The sequence below is a fragment of the Haematobia irritans genome, chromosome 5, assembly GCF_050003625.1.
Source record: "Haematobia irritans isolate KBUSLIRL chromosome 5, ASM5000362v1, whole genome shotgun sequence".
In the NCBI taxonomy this organism is placed as follows: Eukaryota; Metazoa; Arthropoda; class Insecta; order Diptera; family Muscidae; genus Haematobia; species Haematobia irritans.
In genome coordinates, this window is record NC_134401.1 from 157,759,451 (window position 1) to 157,773,512 (window position 14,062).

Below are 14,062 nucleotides of genomic sequence, written 5' to 3' on the forward strand. Positions count from 1 at the left end.
TGACAACATTTTCTATAGAAATAAAATTTTGACAACATTTTCTTTAGAAATAAAATTTTGACAAAATTTTCTACAGAAATAAAATTGTGACAAAATTTCCTATAGAAATAAAATTTTAACAAAATATTCTATAGAAATAACATTTTGAGAAAATTTTATATAGAAATAAAAGTTTGACAATATTTTCTATAAAAATAAAAATTTGAGAAAATTTTCTATAGAAAAATATATGAGGAAATTTTCTATAGAAATTAAATTTTGACAAAATTTTCTACAGAAATAAAAGTTTGACAAAATTGTCTACAGAAATTTTGACAAAATTTTCTATAGAAATAAAAGTTTAAGTAAATTTTCTATATAAATAAAACTTTAAGAAAATTTTCTATGGAAATAAAATTTTTACAAAATTTTCTATAGAAATACAATGTTGAAAAAAATTTCAATAGAAATAAAATTTTGTCAAAATTCTCTATAGAAATAACATGTTGGCAAAATTTTCTATAGAAATAAAATTTTGATAAAATTTTCTAAAAAATAAAAGTTTGACAATATTTTCTATAAAAATAAAATTTTGACAAAATTTTCTATAGAAATAAAATTTACACAAAATTTTCTACAGAAATAAATTTAGACAAAATTTTCTATAAAATAATAAAACTATAAGAAATAAAATTTTGAGAAATTTTTCTATAGAAATAAAATTTTCTATGGAAATGGTGCAAAATATGATTTTTTTGTTTGGTAACATTTTCTCCATATTTTGGTGGATCTATTCGAAAACTCGATTATTATTTGTTAAAACACCTATCATTTCCCTAATCATAACGGGATTTGTACAAAAAAAAAATTACAATATAAATGAATGTAAATAAAAAGGTGCATAATATGACAAAAAGGTAGTATAAAAAAGTACGAAATTTAGTGGCACAAAAGTATCATCGCTTGAAAAAAGGTAGGTAAGGTAGTAAAAATTTTGAAGTCATTCACTACCTGTAGTACTGGGTTGGATTCATACTTTTAAGGGTCTCTCGCAGTTACCCTCAATCGGAAAATGGTTAATATATCATGGTAAGTATAAAGAGAAGATCAAAGACAAGTGCTTAAAATGTCTGATATATTATTATTATATTAAACATTCTGATATACTCGTATTTCTGAATGTTGCGTGTTATGACATAGAAACCACACTTGTTACTTTATCACCACAAACACTTAGCATTTGCTAAAAGGTTGTTCACACTTGACTACTAGTTGCTAGATCAAGTGAGAAAAAAAACAAGTTGGATTCAAATAATTTCTCATTTAAAATCAATCGATAGAACATTGTAGTCCCCGGTTATTGTTGTTATCTGAGAGTGTATATATGTGGTCAATTTTACTTCATCCGTTTTGCAAATAGCTTACTCTTTAGCAATAATATACAAGCTCTATATATATGTATAATTTTTTTTTGTTTCAATAAAATAGGGGGAAACTGATAACACAATCCATTCGTAGCAACTATCATCATTTTCGGTAAGATGTACTCATTCGGGTTCAATAACTCCCGATTGTTGGCGAGCTACCCGAACTAGCCGGTAGAGTCTGTCCACTCTACCAAGTCTACACCAGTTCCAGTAGATTAACGAAATTGAAACTATGTAGAAATACTATTTGTGCAAAATTGAAAGCCCCCATAGGTGGTTATTAAAATTTTTATGATAAGAAATAAAAAAAAAAACAGTGGCATGAAAATAGAAATTATAACAAAAATTGTTAGCGTATTTGATATATATGAAATCGTATTACAGACTCTCTAGCACGTTTCTTTGTATTCTCCTTTTGAAACACAAAAGTTTAGTTGCGCCCCTTCGTTTGTGTTTTCGTCAACAAAGTAAGTTTTATGGACCCTCTATCACAAAAGTACTCCATAAATAATAAATAAATAAATAATTTGTATGAACCATAAAGTGTTGCGCCAATTGAATGTGGTGAAGAACCTTTTCATACACTGAAAAAAAAAACAATAACAAGTATAGAATCAATTCGATTGATCCAGTGATAATAATTTCTCCAAATGTAGAGACCACACTGTTAGAAAAATATGTTTTTCATATGTTCCGATATAAACAAAATGTGTTTCGGGCACGATTTTAAACCACAATATATTTAAGTGCGAACATGTAATGTTCCTGAACTAACACTAAATGTTTGGGACGTCTATGTTAATATGTTAGAATATATTATGTTTGGGGCATGAATGTTTCATAAAAATCATATGAGTGAATACAAACATATATAAATTTACAAATTTCGACTAAACATACATATGTTGTGATATTTTATTCAAAGCGACAGAGAGAGTATAGAGAGAAATAGAGATGGAAACCGGGAGAGTTGACGAAAGATATCAATATAACACAGCAAAAGAGTCAAAAGAGAACAATTTCTGTGAAACCGCTTGTATGTTGTTTCGGAAAACTGTTTTATGATAAGGCCAAAAATTTGATATGTTTAAGTCTAAATATTATTTAATTTGAATAAAGAGAATATACATTCTGAACCAAGAGAATAGACATTTGAAAAACAAACAGCATATGTTTTCGCCTTGAGAGCAGCATTTTATGTATGTGTGGACATGTGTTTTGTTTATCATTTTGGCATTATGGGCACAATTTTTTTCTTGGTTCGTTAAAAGAAATCAGGGGTCTTCATAAAAATAACGAAAGGGCACTATACTCTTTTTAGAGTTGGGACAGTAAAATGAAATAAGGGGGAAATAGTGAAAAATTACACAGTAAAATGTAAAAAAACAAACTTTAGTTCCTCTTTATTAAAAAGTAGTCCACGAGGAGTTGACGGACACCATCAAATATAAAAGCGGGCATTAAATTCGACTTTTACAGCTAAAACAATTTAAAAAGTTTATTTTCTTTAAAATGAATTATTAAAGAAAAATAAAAGGAATTTTAGAGCGATGGTGTTAAATGCTAGTAAAAAACTGTTCACTCCTAAATAAATTTGTGTTTATATTATAAAATTATGTATGTATGTTTATACTCGACTCCACGTTCTTCTTTTGTTAGTTTTTGAATTCCTTCCAAATTTTAAAGTTTTGTACATAAACAGTTTTTTATTACAAGATTGTTATTTTTGCAATAAAAAATAATATTTTATCCAAAAATCAGTCAATTTCGTTTATATCAAGCACTGTTACTGACTATAAATCTTTAATAACGCACATTTCGAAGTTTCATTAAAAAAAATAATATAGTATAAATATAAATGTGTAAATTAAAAAAAAAAAAAACAAAAAAAAATGTTCGGTCGGAGCAGGGATTGAACCCACGACCCTTTGCATGCAAGGCAGACATGCTAATCACTGCTCCACGTGGCAAACAAATGTATGTTACTGTTAAATAATGTTATGTTTGCATAGGCTCGTGGGCGCTGCAAACTATGCTATATAAATGTAACTTAAAACGATAATTATCTACTGGTGACTATAACAGCTACGTAGCCCAGTGGATAGTGTGTTGGCTTACAAACTGTATGGTCCTCGGTTCGATTCTCCGTGCAGGCGAAAGGTAAAATTTAAAAAATTTATAAAAGTGAATAATTTCTTCAACATTATTTGTATTACAGAGAAAGGTGCCAATAACTAAAAAAATTCGTGGAAGTGAAAATTACGAGTATGTTAGGGAATGAGCACAATCGTGTTTGGGAAAAATTCTTCCAAGCATATAATATTTTTGGCTCAAAATGCTTCCAAACATATAATATGTTCACATAAAACAAACATATTAATGTTTCGGCAGTATGCAATAATATATGTGCTTCCTGCAAAATATGTTTGGAACATATGTTAAAGAAGCGATTTTTTTTGAGGGTGCAGAAACAATAACGCCAATTGGAATCAGAGAGTATAAAAAACATGAGAACGAAACTGTCAAGCGAAACTGCGTCAGTAGGTGGCAGCATAGACTTTATAATACATAGATGATCCACTATTCTCTTAAAAAAAAATGTGTCAGTTCCAAAAATTAATTTTCTGACATTTCGTTTTGATTTTTTCGTAAAGAGTCAGTCCCAAACATTAATTTTCGTGCATTTGCTTTTGTGTTGTTCGTAAAGAGCAATGCTGCTCAAAATTAAATTTCGTATTTTCGCGGTTTTGGTCACAATTTTCTGTTCAAATATGAACTTTTAATATATTAATTTATTTATAAATCATCTGGTACATCATAAACGGTCTAATTTTGTGTAAAATTGGCAAACTACAAAAAGGAAACGAAAGAGATTGTAAGCGTGCTCTTATTTTTCTCGTTTATTCTTAATCTTCGGAACTGTCAAATATAGTTTGACACCCATGGCTCATCTATGTATTATAAGGTCTATGGGTGGCAGTCATGAGGAAAATTTCTCTAATATCATGCAGTTTTTGTCGATGTTTCTCTCAAATATCATACAGTTTGCGTCGGCGTCACCCAGTTCAGTTCTCTGTCGGCTATATGAAACGTAAGGAAAATAGGATTTAGAACCTACTTTGTAATAACAAATGTTCTTTTATATAAATCTTGTCATTCTATTAATTTTTTTGGCAAACAATTTGAAATTATAACTACCAATGCCTTTTTAAACAATTTATTAAAACAGCACTTCGACCGCAACGTCTGTGATACCAAAGCTGCAGGCATTGTGCGACATCTATACGGTTGGCATTTGTTGTTTTTGTAGAAGAGAAATTTTCGTCCCCTTGTTTTTTTATTCTCTCTGTTGGAATGCCTATCACGGTGGCCACAGTTGGTAGAATTATACCAAAAATGGTAGAATATTTAAGGTTTGGTATATTTTTTGATGTTTTGGTAGATTTTGTAAAATATTCCTCTCCACGTAATTTTTTTATAGAAATAAAAGTTTGAGAAAATTTTCTATAGAAATAATATTTTTACAAGAGTTTCCACAGAAATAAAATTTTTACAAAATTTTCTATTGAAATAAAATTTTGACAAAATTTTCTACATAAATAAAGTTTTGACAAAATATTCTATAGAAATAAAATTTTGACAAAATTTTCTATAGAAATAAAATTTGGACACTTGACTATAGAAATAACATTTTGACGAAAGTTTCTATGAAATAAAATTTTAAAAATTCTAGAAATAAAATCTTGACAAAATTTAAAATTGTGACAAAATTTTCTATAGAAATAAAATTTTGAGAACATTTTCTATAGACATAAAATGTTGAGAAAATTTTCTATAGAAATAAAATTGTGACAAAATTTTCTATAGAAATAAAATTTTGAGAAAATTTTCTATAGACATAAAATTTTAAGAAAATTTTCTATTGAAATAAAATTTTAGAAATAACATTTTTACAAAATTTTCTATTGAAATAAAATTTTGACAAAATTTTCTACATAAATAAAGTTTTGACAAAATATTCTATAGAAATAAATTTTGACAAAATTTTCTATAGAAATAAAATTTGGACACTTGACTATAGAAATAACATTTTGACGAAAGTTTCTATGAAATAAAATTTTAAAAATTCTAGAAATAAAATCTTGACAAAATTTTCTATAGAAATAAAATTTTGACAAAATTTAAAATTGTGACAAATATAAAAATAAAATTTTGAGAACATTTTCTATAGACATAAAATGTTGAGAAAATTTTCTATAGAAATAAAATTGTGACAAAATTTTCTATAGAAATAAAATTTTGAGAAAATTTTCTATAGACATAAAATTTTAAGAAAATTTTCTATTGAAATAAAATTTTAGAAATAACATTTTTACAAATTTTTCTATAGAAATAAAGTTTTGACAACATTTTCTACATAAATAAAGTTTTGACAAAATATTCTATAGAAATAAAATTTTGACAAAATTTTCTATAGAAATAAAATTTGGACACTTGACTATAGAAATAACATTTTGACAAAAAGTTTCTATGAAATAAAATTTTAAAATTCTAGAAATAAAATCTTGACAAAATTTTCAATAGAAATAAAATTTTGACAAAATTTTCTATAGAAATAAAATTTTGACAAAAATTTCTATAGGAATAAATTTTTAACAAAATTCTCTATAGAAATAATATTTTGACAAAATTTACTATAGGAATAAAATTTTGACAAAATTTTCTATAGAAATAAAATTTTGACAAAATTTTCTATAGAATTAAAATTTTATTTCTGTAGAAAATTTTGTCAACATTTTATTTCTACAGAAAATTTTGTCAAAACTTTATTTCTATAGACATTTTTGTCAAACATTTATTTCTGTAGAAAATTTTGTCAAAATTTTATTTCTATAGGAAATTTTCTCAAAATTTTATTTCTATAGATTATTTTGTTAACATTTTATTTCTACAGAAAACGTTTTCAATTTTTTTTTTCTATAGAAAATTTTGTTAACATTTTATTTCTATAGAAAATTTTGTCAAAATTTTATTCCTATAGTAAATTTTGTCAAAATATTATTTCTATAGAGAATTTTGTTTAAATTTTATTCCTATAGAAATTTTTGTCAAAATTTTATTTCTATAGAAAGTTTTGTCAAAGTATTTTTTCTATAGAAAATTTTTTCAAAATTTTATTTCTATTTTGACAAAATTTTCTATAGGAACACAGTTTTGTTTGGTACATTTTTTTCCCATATTTTGGTAGATTAGTGTCAACCGTGCTTTAGTGCCATATAGGGTTCACTTTTTTTGAGTGTGCTGTTATTTTGCGCTATATCTATTGTTTTAAGCCCTCTAACGAATTTTCTGTTATACTTAAGAAATGCATTTGTATTTTTACTACCAAAACTTTAGTGAAACGTTCTTATCGATTGTTTCCATTTTGCTCGCTACAAGAGATACATGTATGGTAAAACTGTGTTGTGGCTATTAATTAAAGCTATATTGCTAGCCAAATCAGAAGAAAGAAAAACGGAAATATTATTGCAAGTGTTTGTCAAAGCAAATGTTTCGCCAATCGTTGTAGCACTAACGGAGCTACATGAAAATGGCCGTTAGTGTTTTTAGTTTGACAAAAAAAAAATGATTGTTTGAAATAAATTTTTAGTTAAAAAAAAATTAAAAATTTTCCATTACTTTTTTAATTGACTTACCCCCATTTTCATGAATCTCCGTTAGTCATACGTTAGCTTACGAACTTTTAATCCGTACTATGGACATATCTGTCATCTTGCCTATATATTTCATATGCCACTTAGGAACTTAACTGCTGAAAAGTTTTCAGTCAAAGTTAACCGGAGAGAAGATATTTGGTATTTACTTCCTGTTAACTGGGAGTTAAAGCCTAATGGAGCTAAATGAAAATGGCCGTTAGTCTTCTGAGTTTAATTAAAAAGTTAATTGTATCAATTAATTTTTTCAATCACGCTCACACACATTTACGAAGCCAAATATTTATTCACGCACATTTACGAAATGAAAAGCAGTAATCACGCACGAACTACTTTTACAGACTCACGCTCATACACGACAATTCACGTGACTCACAACAAATTCACGAGACTCACGACATTTTCCAAACGGAAATGAGCAAGGGTAACAAAATTCATAAATAAAATATACATAGTTCGACAGCTAAATCAATTTCAGTTAACATACGAGAAAGAATTAAATCTTGATTTTTTTCGTGAGCTGTGATTTTGCAGAAATTTTATTAACGCACATTCACTAACCGATTTTATTACTCATGCACGCTCATTCACGACATATTTGTTTTAGTCCCATTCACGCACATTCACGAGAGTTGCTTCAGATTTTATTCACAACTCACGTGTCACGACAATTGCGTGTGACGCGCACACCTCTAGTATCTAGTACTAAAAGAAAACAACCCTATTATTCGACGAATAAAAGAGTAGTGCGAACGGCGCAATACTCCCTTTGAAAGTGAAACATTTACAAAATTCCCTTTTTCAATCAAAATTTTAAAATAAATTTAAATAGTTTTAGCCACATTTTTTTCATACCCTCCACCATAGGATGGGGGTATATTATTATACCCTCCACCATAGGAAGGGGGTATATTAACTTTGTCATTCCGTTTGCAACACATCGAAATATTGCTCTAAGACCCCATAAAGTATATATATTCTGGGTCGTGGTGAAATTCTGAGTCGATCTGAGCAGGTCCGCCCGTCCGTCCGTCTGTTGAAATCACGCTAACTTCCGAACGAAACAAGCTATCGACTTGAAACTTGGCACAAGTAGTTGTTATTGATGTAGGTCGGATGGTGTTGAAAATGGGCCATATCGGTCGTATAGCCCCCATATAAACGGACCCCCAAATTTGGCTTGCAGACTCTCTAAGAGAAGCAAATTTCATCCGATCCGGCTGAAATTTGGTACATGGTGTTAGTATATGGTCTCTAATAACCATACCAAAATTGGTCCGCATCGGTCCATAATTATATATAGCCCCCATATAAACCGATCCCCCGATTTGGCTTGCGGAGCCTCTAAGAGAAGAAAGTTTCGTCCGATCCGGCTGAAATGTGGTACATGGTGTTAGTATATGGTCTCTAACAACTATGCAAAAATTGGTCCACATAGGTCAATAATTATATATAGCCCCCATATAAACGGACCCCCAAATTTGGCTTGCAGACTCTCTAAGAGAAGCAAATTTCATCCGATCCGGCTGAAATTTGGTACATGGTGTAAGTATACGGTCTCTAATGGCCATGCAAAAATTGGTGGAAATCGGTCCATAACTATATATAGCCCCCATATAAACCGATCCCCCGATTTGGCTTGCGGAGCCTGTAAGAGAAGAAAGTTTCGTCCGATCCGGCTGAAATGTGGTACATGGTGTTAGTATATGGTCTCTAATAACTACGCAAAAATTGGTCCACATAGGTCAATAATTATATATAGCCCCCATATAAACCGATTCCCCGATTTGGCTTGCGGAGCCTCTAAGAGAAGCAAATTTCATCCGATCCGGCTGAAATTTGGTACATGGTGCAAGTATACGGTCTCTAATGGCCATGCAAAAATTGGTCGAAATCTGTCCATAATTATATATAGCCCCCATATAAACCGATCCCCCGATTTGACTTGCGGAGCCTCTAAGAGTAGCAAATTTCATCCGATCCGGCTGAAATTTGGTACATGGTGTAAGTATACGGTCTCTAATGGCCATGCAAAAATTGGTCGAAATCGGTCCATAATTATATATAGCCCCCATATAAACCGATCCCCAGATTTGACCTCCGGTGCCTTTTGGAGCAGCAAAATTCATCCGATCTGGTTGAAATTTTGTACGTGGTGGTAGTATATGATATTTAACAACCATCTCAAAAGTGGTCCATATCAGACCATAATCATATATAGCCCCCATATAAACCGATCCCGAGATTTGGTTTTGGAGGAGCAAATTTCATCCGAGTCAGTTGAAATTTGGTACATTGTGCTAGTATATGGCCGTTAACAACCATGCCTAACTAGGCCCATATCGGTCTATAGTTATATATAGCCCTCAGAAAAATCGATCCCCAATCACACAAATATTAGTCCATATCAATAATTGTATATAGCCCCCATATAAGCGACCCCCATATTTCAATTCTGGCTCCCTACGTACCGTGCAAAAGTCCATATCGATTCGTAATTATTTGTAGACTTACCTACACATACCTTTTTTGTCTAATATGGACGTATGGACTAACTCACAATTTAGAAAACGATTTAAGATACCACAACCCAAGTAATTCAATTGTGGATGACAGTCTTTCGTAGAAGTTTCTACGCAATCCATGGTGGAGGGTACATAAGATTCGGCCTGGCCGAACTTACGGCCGTTTAAACTTGTTTTTAATATTTTACACCAACATTTCGATTAAACTTTAGCGCCATCTATCAGGATAAACATTTACTGGACGTATGGACTAACTCACAATTTAGAAAACGATTTAAGATACCACAACCCAAGTAATTCAATTGTGGATGACAGTCTTTCGTAGAAGTTTCTACGCAATCCATGGTGGAGGGTACATAAGATTCGGCCTGGCCGAACTTACGGCCGTTTAAACTTGTTTTTAATATTTTACACCAACATTTCGATTAAACTTTAGCGCCATCTATCAGGATAAACATTTACTCAGTCTTTGTAATTCCTAAGGCCTTTGTTACAAACATTGTTCGATTGCCAAAATAGCAATACGATTTTTATGAAAAACTAAAAATGTCGGAAGCTCATAAAATATAATATAAAAATATTGTCAGTGGCTATTATGTTTTTTTGTCTGTTGACAAAGGATTTCCCTTAGGGAAGACAACAAGTACGGAAATAAAAACAAAACATGGAAAGTTTTTTCCTTTCCTTAATGACAAAATTCATGTATTCCATTGTTGTGTAATTGTCATTTTATTCGTTGTTGCTGTTTTTGTTTTTTTTTTTTAGCTCTTTTTACAAAAGCTCCAGAGAGTTTTCTTACAGTGCAAGAGATAAGGAGACGTTTTTTTTGTAGTTTTTGTTGTTTGGCCAGTTTTTTGTTTTGTAGATTTTGTTGTTATTGTAAAAAAGGCATCTTTGAGATTTGAAATATGTACATATTGTGAAAATGTCACGATAGCCGGGCGGGTGAGCTGGCTGACGAACGACGAACCAAACGGAGAGGACTAGTCGATCGATGATTCCAAGTAAAAGACGGAAGAGTAACATGTAAGGGGTGTATACATATTAATAATATTTTCCATTTCATTTTATAAAATCGCAAACAATGTTGTTCTTGACTTGCTATTGTTTTTCTTACTTCAATGCAAATACAATAAACACGCGTGTGTGTTTGTGTGTATGTATATATATATTAATTTGTTATTATTTTAATATATATTTTTGTTTTTGTTTTTCTTCTTCTTCTGTTGTTGTTTCTTTGGCTTTTTGCGATTATAATGATGATGATGATGGTGATCATCATCGGTAGATTCTTTTGCACCCATTTTGATTCAGTAGTCGGATTTTTTCGTCCCGACTTTGTGGGGTAAAAGTACTGCCCCATTAGCGCGCATAACGGTATAATCGAATAATTTAATTGTCAGTTACCGATAACTTGTCGCTGTGTTCGTACCTCTTTCCGTTATTCGATTGAATTTGAAAAAAACAAAAATATATAACAAAATAGCAAAAGTGTTCTTTTGTAATCGGAGCTCACGAAAACGTGGTGTCCCCTTAGAAAAAAAGGATTATAAATTCTATGGAAATTATAGTGAAACAAACTAGTGCAAATAATTAATTTGTTAATGTGTAAACAAAGAATTAAAAAAAAAGAAGAATAATTATCAATTAAGCCCGAGCAAAGTCCAGAACAATCAAATCGTACATATTTTACAAAGTGAGATTATTTATGTAAATGTTAACCAACAAAATCATACATACACATAATTTAAGAAGAAAAAAAAGTACGCAATTACGGTATTGTTTAATATTTGTGAGAAAACAAAATAAAATTTTTACAACAAAGAAAAAATGCGACAGAGAAAATGTTGTCTGGCATTCAAATAAAAGTCTACAAATATTGTGATTGAATTGTGTGCAATGTTTTGGTTTGGATTTTTAGCACGTTAAGCATTTCAATGATGACGGCAACGATGCATGCCGTAGTCTTTGGTTCTCTGTCAAAATAACATTAAAATCATTGACTTCTTCTACTCTAAGTGACTCTCCATTTTGTTTTAAGAATGAATTTCCACATCTTATATATATTTTTATTTTCTCAGTCGTCTTACCAAGGAATTTCAATTAAGGTATTTCCAGTATTACAAAACCAACAGTGGCAGCTGTAATATTGCTATTTTGATTGTCAGTCAAATTATAACATTGTTCAACAAGTGGTAAAGGACAATTGCAAAGTTATCAATAGGCCTAGTTTCTTTTAGTACTCGAGCTATCCTGAATATCTCATCACTGCAAATCGCGTCGGTGTTGACAAATGGCATTTTAATAAAGTGACGTTTAATCCATTCACAATAGCCATTTATTTTGATTAATTTTTCGAATAACATGAAATTAACAAGTTTGTAAAGTGTCATAAATAATCCCAGCAGTAAATATTTATTACTATACACAGACAAAAATATCACCAAAATATTCCAAATTAAAAAGTTGTTTGAAGTTGAAAAAAATTTCCAATTAATACAATTATACAACTTTTTAATCAAGATAGAAGCATTAAGTTAATTAAGTCAATGATTGAAAATTTTTAAAGTTTTAATAAGAAAAAAAATAAGTGGTACAATTAAGTCACTTAAAAAAGTGAAGGATTTTTTTTTTAATTTTTAAATAAAAATTTATTTCTAACAATCAATTTTAAAGGGTGATACGGTCAAAATTTGGTCAAGGGAAAACGCGTGTAAATCGGTGAAATCGTTTATTTAAAAAATCAAATTAAATTTCTTTTTCAAGTTCAATTAGTATAAAATTCAGGAAAAATATTCAGTTAGGCTTTCGCTTTTCCAAATCGGAATTGCCGGGCCTCACGCTTGACACCTGCCATCAGATTTTGTACAGCCACCTTGTCCACCTTCTTCGCCGCAGAAAGCCAGTTTGCCTTGAACTGCTGCTCGTCCTTAGCAGTTTGTTTGGTCTTCTTTAGGTTCCGCTTGACAATAGCCCAGTATTTCTCAATTGGGCGGAGCTCTGGCGTGTTGGGAGGGTTCTTGTCCTTGGCTTTTTTACCGTAATGGCAAGATGCCAAATCCGGCCAAAACAGTACGGAACAACCGTGTTTCTTCAGGAAAGGCAGCAGAACACTCTTTCACGTAAATTTCTTGGTTGACAGTCCCGGAAGCTATGAAAATGCTGCTTTTCAAGCCACAGGTACAGATGGCTTGCCAAACCAGATATTTCTTTGCGAACTTTGACAGTTTTATGTGCTTGAAAATATCTGCTACCTTTCCCCTTCCTTTTGCCGTATAAAACTCCGTAGGTTTCGTCGTCCATTACCACGCAGTCAAACTTCGTCAGTATCGTCGTGTACAGCCTCCGGGATCGCGCTTTGGCCGTCGTATTTTGTTTATCATCGCGATTTGGAGTCACTACCTTGTAAGTCGATAGTCCGGCTCGATGCACGGTTGTAGACGATACACCCAGCTTATTTGCGGCATCTCGGAGAGAGAGGTTAGGGTTTCGCTTGAACTCTCCTTGTCGTCTCAGCGGCTTCCGGTTTTCGATTTCCCCCCGATCCAGACTTCCAGGCTGTCGACAAACGTTCCCCAAACACTTTAATTACATTTGTAACGGTTGATTTGGCAACTTTCAGCGATTTTGCCAGCTTTGCGTGCGAGTAGCTCGGATTTTTGCGATGCGCGAGCTAAATTTTGATACTGCTCTTCTTGCTTGGACGGCATTTTGACAACTGAAGAGTGAATTCCAAAATCAAAATAGGTGCAACATTCTACACACACACACCTTCAAAATGAGGGGTGTTCAGGTTTTTTAAATGCAAAATTGGAGGAAATACGTCAAGTTTATATTGACCAAATTTTGACCGTATCACCCTTTAATCAAACTAAAAACGCAAAGTCATATAAGAAAGTAATTGAAAATAGTCACGTTTTAAAATTCCAAAAAATTAATTGAGTTTTGCTATCAATTAATTTAAATTTTTAATTGAATTAATTCAAATTTTCAAATCAATTAATTTTTTAATCAAACAATTTTTTTTGTAACCAATTAAAGCTGTAATTGATACTATCATTTACGTGATTGAAGACATTTCAATTAAAAAATTAATTGGATCAATTAATTTCGTGATTGAGTCAGAAACTTTTGTGTATTGAAGCATTTCATACATTAATTGAATTGAAGATTTAACTTGTTTGAATTGAAAATTTAACATATCTTGTTTCCTGACGCCAGTAGGGCTGTTTTCTTTTTGCTCTGGATACAACAATTGTATGGGCTATCCAGAACATCGTTGCACTGGTGTTCTATCCAGAACATCTCATCAGTGCAAGTCGCTTGCCAGATTGTGTTTTGATAAAGTGACGCATCATCGATTCACAATAGCACTTTATTGTGACTAATTTATCGAAAAACATGTAATTCAAAGTGG

The 14,062-nt window shown here is 31.0% G+C and overlaps 1 protein-coding gene across 4 annotated transcripts in view; it reads left to right on the forward strand.

The window, feature by feature from the left end:
- The first annotated feature begins 1,653 nt into the window (after positions 1 to 1,653).
- LOC142240462 (lysosome membrane protein 2) overlaps positions 1,654 to 14,062 on the forward strand; it is a 50,657-nt gene continuing 38,248 nt past the window's right edge. Inside the window, exon 1 of one of the 4 annotated variants that reach the window (XM_075312164.1) lies at positions 1,654 to 1,873. The gene's annotated coding sequence lies outside the window, so the exon portion shown is untranslated. Of the gene's footprint in view, positions 1,874 to 10,992; positions 11,409 to 14,062 lie in introns of those variants that run through there. The other 3 variants (XM_075312163.1, XM_075312165.1, XM_075312162.1) reach the window with 3 other exon arrangements.